A 6,000-nucleotide genomic window follows, 5' to 3' on the forward strand; every position below is an offset into this window, starting at 1 on the left:
AAAGCATTTATTCAACCTTGTGAATTTATTCAACATTGTGACCTCTGAACTGTACGAGTTGGGAGTCGATGGCAGTCACGAAACTTCATCACAAGACAGGAAATGTGCCCTCATCACAAGACAAGTGGCCGGAACATTTTTTATGGTTAAGAAGCTTTTAGTGTTAAGGAATGTTTGAAATGTTTGCATTGTTGCCTGTGTATTAACAATTTTTTTGTAAATAATTGTCACATTACTCAGAGCAGTAATGTCCATGTGGTAGCTCAACCCAATAAAAAGAAGAAGATCGACAGAATGTGTCAGAATGGGCAGGAGATTGTGATCTGCACATCTCTGTTCATTCTCCTGGCCAGTAATAAGAATATATATCTCTTGTCTTCCTTCCGTGTCTGTTTATTATTGTTAATGTTCTAGGTTAAATTAACCTGACACTGTCTGTCCCATGTGTTTGTGCATGTTGCACTCGCTAGCTGCAGATTTGAAAGGGTGTCACATGACGGTGTCACAGTGACAGATTAGCAGGGACAAGATTTTAATTTCAATCAGGCTTCAGTACGGTACGGAAGAAATGGCCCTAGTGTGAGTGCACCCTTAGTCCCTCTGGATTACTGTGCAGCAAGTTCACAAGGTTATGAAAACTCTGAATCACAGTGGGCCGTATTTGATATAAACGTACTTTTTTTTAACTCTTTGACTGCCAACCATTTTCAGAAAAGAGAACATGTAGGTGCCAGCTGATTTAGAGCATTTTGACTGATCTTTCAAGGTCCACAGAAAATGTTGTGTTTGGACTATGGAAACACAGATACTACCAAATGAAAGATTGAACTCTCATCTTTCATCAGACAAAAAAAAGTTTGTTTCTACCTTATTCAGTTTTTCAGTAATCAACAATAGAAAATACGTTAGTTTCACCCAAATGCTCTGTTTTGGACCAAAATACGTAGAAATCAAGCTTTTTGTGAAACGATATTATTTCATACACTAGTGAATTTGACACTTTTTTTTCCATGAATGATGCCACAAACACCTAAACTTTGCTTTACTTCTATAAAACACTACCACCAACAATAAAAAAGGGTTTTTTGATAGCAAAATAAGTTTATTTACATTCAACAGTGTAACAATTTGACGAAACAATTTGGCAAACTATTTACAAATGTGTGCAACTGTGCATGTGTGGTGTGTGTATGTGTTACTATTTACAATTGTGTGGATGTTTCAACTACACAATTTTTCTTTTTGTGTGGTATATTGTGTAACACCCCCCTGAGTGCAAGGGGACACAGCAGGATTTGCACCACAGATTAGTTTCACTGCGATTGCCCCTTCGCGTGCAGACCCTACGCTTTCTTGACGGCCTTTTTTTCCGGGGAGTAGCAGGTATGTACTGCAGTGTGTTTTTGGCCATGTTGCCATCAAGTCTACTCTCAGGATCATGATACGGTGACCTGGTGTTACGTCTGGCTTCCTCATGCCCTTCAGTTCCTATACCTGCAACAACTTCCTCCTCCTCTTCCTCCTCCTTGTCTTGTGGTAACAGCCACGCTCTCACCACCTGCCGGATAAACTCCAAAAAGTGTTGGCACTTCCCAGGATTTTTTGTTTTGTTGAGGATATATGCATTGAACATGCATATTTGAAATAGATAGGCAACACATTTTTTGTGCCATTTCAATGTTTTCCGCGTGAATGGGTGGTAAGAGATGTTCTGATCCATCTTATCCACTCCATCATGGTGGCATTGTAGTCCAGAACCAGTGTCTTCTCCGTGATCAGACTGTACCCACTCCGATGAATATGCATTGGACTCAGGGTACTCTTCATCGTCCGATTGAACGTCCGCCTGTGCAGAAGTGCTCGGTTGTGCACCACGTTTTCCGGCGTTAGCATCGCTAGCCGGTGAGGCTTTACGACGTGGTCGAAGCCGCCGCGTCAACGCTTCAACTTTGGCGTCAACCTCGGAGTCACCATCATCATCATCAATGTGCTCTTTAGCACTGGTCGATGCTTTTCGTATTTGAAAAAAATGCTCAATCGTGAGCTGCTTGCAACCGGTCGCCATTTTCGCTTCCTCAGCCATTCTCCCCTCAACACTCTAGCTCCACCTTACTCCTTCGACTACTGACTCCTACCCGATCTTGTCCAAAAAGAGTCATCACTGCCATCTAGTACCCATAAATAGTCATTATACTAACTCGATCTGCTTGATACTTTGAATACAGCTGGCCAAGGCTTTCCTCCCCCCGTTCCCATTAAAAAAACATAGTTAACGTCTTTTAACGTTTTTGGTGGCACTCATTTGGATTTTACTAAACGTTATTAAACGTTTTTGGCGGTCAAAGAGTTAAAATAGCTGCTGATTTTATTTTGCTCGGCCTCTTACTATGCTTTTTAACTAATTTGCTCTCTCTCTATAAATACATTCTATATTAAATATTAGCATGGTCCCAAAAACGTATTTATACGTTGTTGTTTTTTATTTTATTTTTATGCTAGAGCATACAGAAGGCTTTGGGCAACCTCTGAACTGAAGAGAATGCTTAAAGCAATGGTAGTAATTACAAAAAACGGCCAGTAGGTGGCAGCAGAGTGTAAGAGGTCAACCAGGGCCATGTTGCTAAAAAGGCCCCCAGTGTTTTAAACAGATTTGTGAATAATGATGAAACTTAGCTATATTCTAAAACTAAATGCTGCACGACGGAAACAGTTTTTTTTTTTTACGAATGAAAGAAGAGACTATAATCTTTTTTTGGTAGGTTCCATGTTTTATAGCAAAATAATATTATTATTAATATTCTGTGGGCCTTGCAAAATCAGTCAAAACCCAGTAGAACAGCCGGGAGCGAAGGGGATTGCTTCAGTGAAAATGGCTGGGAGTGAATGAGTTAATCTATAAATTGAAAACAAAGAAATTCCTTCATTTTGGAAGTCAGATTTTGTTGTCCCTCTCTTAAAAGGAGGTCATCCAACAGTTTTAACCAACTACGGGCAAATATCTAATTTTTGTGTCTTATCAAAAATTCTTAAATCTCTTGTGTGATCAATTTAAAACATTTCTATACTCAAATTAGATTCTTTCAAAACTCCAATCAGGCTTTAGGAAAAAGCACAGCACTATCACTGCTGCTACAAAAGTGATCAACTATATACTTTGTATTGATCTGTGTTTGATACTATGGACCGTTTTGCACCGACAGTTTTAAAGCATAGATTTATGAGTTTTGGATTGTCAGATTATTTGGTTTACTGGTTTACAAATTATTTGTATGACAAAACCCAATGCACTGAATATAATGATTTGTGTTCTGAAATTGTGAGCATCCACAAGGGGCTTCTACAGGGCTCTATGTTAGGTCTATTGTCTCATACTACAGTGGTATGCAATCCTCTTCTATTTATTTCAGAAAACAATTACCTCATTTCGCTTATGACACAATCATTTACTATTTTCGATCATCCCCTGCTAATGCTGTTATATCTTTGCAGAAGGCTTTGGATGTGGTGCAACTAGGGCTGTCAAAGTTAAACCATTAACTCATTAATTAATCACAAAAAATATTGCATTAATCATGTATTAACGCAGATTAATCACACTATTAATTTTGAACCCAGATTATCCTTTATTTTAACAGCGGATGTTTACTTTTAAGGTAGCGCAGGTTGTGTTTAAGCAATAAACATAACTACCCAGTAAAGCATTTTTATATAAATTTGCGTATGACATTCAGAATATTTGTTCTAGTCAGAATATTGGTTTCATTTTTTTCCCATGTTATTTAAAATTATGCTTGCAAAACTTTTAATTAACTGATTAGAAAAAGAGGAGGATGAGAGCATGCAGTGGATCAAAAACGAGGAAGACATCCTTATAACATTAAATGTTAAAAGAATTAACACATGGCAGGTGCTCTTCAAATTTGGCGGGCAAAAAATGTTGATAAAAAGCCTTTTCAATTAAGTGATTAAGTGTGATTAATCAAAACTCTAAAATATGATTAATCAAATTATTATTTTTTTAATCGTTTGACAGCTCCAGGTGCAACAAACACTTCTGCAAAATGTTAGAATAAATGTACATACGTTATCCCATATTTATTTTTATAGTATTGCAAAAAATGATTCATGCTCTTGCAGGGGCAAAACAGGAACTGTGCCCTTATTACAAGATAGCGGCTGAAAAACTGCGGATGAAATGTTGAACTTCGACTGTTGAAACCTTCAGCACCGAAGAAAGACACGTCTGTATTATTATCTGCACAATGACTCATATTTGTGATGGTTGCTGCTGTGTATTCCCCCAACCTTTAGAGTAGCAACGACTGTATAACCAGGAACCGTCCTAAAATAAGTTTTAAAAAAGGGGGCTGGACAGAATGTGCTAAAGAGTGGGTAGAAGATTGTAATCTGTGCACATCTCTGTCTGTTGTTATCGTGAGTAAAAAAGAATCTAAAGCTACGTTCACACTGCAGCTAAATGCGACCCAGATCGGATTTTTTTGCCCAAATGCGACCTGTATCTGACTTTTTTATGTCAGTCTGAACGGCTCAATTTCAATATTTCATATCCGACCTGGGTCACTTTCATATGTAGTCCTAGATCGGATACATATCCAAATTTTTGCAATGCGAAACATATGTCACATATATCCGACCTCCACGTCATCAAAAGTCCAATATGCGCTCAGCGGCGTCAGCGTGGGCGGGGGCATTCAAGCTTGATTTATGCTTGAAGCATCCGCGAGGTCTGCACGGGAGACGTACGTGAATCGGCAAAGTTGTTTCGAGTAAAAATTATGGCTTTATATTTGACTTAAATTTAATCCCACTTAAAACATGAAACATAAAGTTGACATTTGTGGTGATATTAGTAATTAAGCCACGCAGACGTCTCATTTATCATGTGTGGCAATGACGTGACGTCATCGCTAAGGGAGGAAAAAAAGGAGAGGTCTCCGTGAGATGAGAAGCTTGAAGAAACGCGTCTCAGTTTCACAAAATATTATTTCTACCTCCTACTGCGTCACTCCTCTGTAGATATGAGATGGTAAAAATATGAGCCCCAACGACGGACTTATAAAAGTACGTAGCCCTGACACGCTGGACCATACATTTTTTTTTTGTTTTTTTATTCACAAATAAAGCACACAGAAAATTGAAACATACAACTGGGATGCTGGATACGTATTTACTTCTGTAAACAGCGTTGTGAGCGACGTATCTTCTTCTGCGCATGCGGGTCACTTTGGGGATGCATAACGTTCACACAGCAGACAGACTGCGGTCGCAATTAATAGGTAACATGAAAGCTTACTAAAAAAAAATCGGATTTCACAAAAAAATCGGAATTGAGCATTAAGACCTGCAGTGTGAACGAAGCCTAGGTCTCTTGTCTTCCTTTCTTGTCTGTTGTTTATTTAATGTTCTAGGTTGACTGAACCTGACATCAAACTCCAGGAAGTACAAAAACCTTGTCTTCCCCATCATTTTATTAGGCAGGAAGGCTTTTCTTGCCCCGACTACAGGCTAACTGCCAGTCCCCCCTCGTTCCCACCACCCACACGTCACCGCACGTCCCCAGTCGCTGTGTGCCAAGTCTCGAAATAAGCAGTTTCGCATTGCAGTTTGCAGGCATAATTAGAATATCATGCCTCATTAAAACATTGAATAGCAAAACTGACAATAAGCCAATGAGACGGTCCATAGGCTTGTGCCCCTAGACTCATGTGCTACACGTTCAAGGAGCATCACAGTCTGAGGTCATGGCTCGCAACAACAAGCTTCAGCTAGCTACGCAAGCAGCCAAACATGTTGTGGAGTTGCTTCTCTTACTATGCGCCACACAGCGTGGTGAAATAAAAGTTGGTCGGTCTGTCAAGCACGTCGCATGACAGAATTTATTACCTAAATTCCCGTCGAGATAATTCTCGACAGACGCCTTAACTTGTGCCTGTTTTGTCAAATTTTTATGTCATTTTAAATTTTTTTACTTTTTACTGA

At 39.1% G+C, this 6,000-nt stretch overlaps 1 protein-coding gene across 3 annotated transcripts in view; it reads right to left on the reverse strand.

Annotated features, from left to right (window-relative positions):
* uvssa (UV-stimulated scaffold protein A) overlaps nucleotides 1-6,000 on the reverse strand; it is a 90,597-nt gene that overhangs the window by 58,814 nt on the left and 25,783 nt on the right. The window lies entirely within an intron of this gene.

This window comes from Leptonotus elevatus, chromosome 9 (genome assembly GCF_054856555.1).
Source record: "Leptonotus elevatus isolate MCC_2025b chromosome 9, RoL_Lele_1.0, whole genome shotgun sequence".
Taxonomy (NCBI): domain Eukaryota; kingdom Metazoa; phylum Chordata; class Actinopteri; order Syngnathiformes; family Syngnathidae; genus Leptonotus; species Leptonotus elevatus.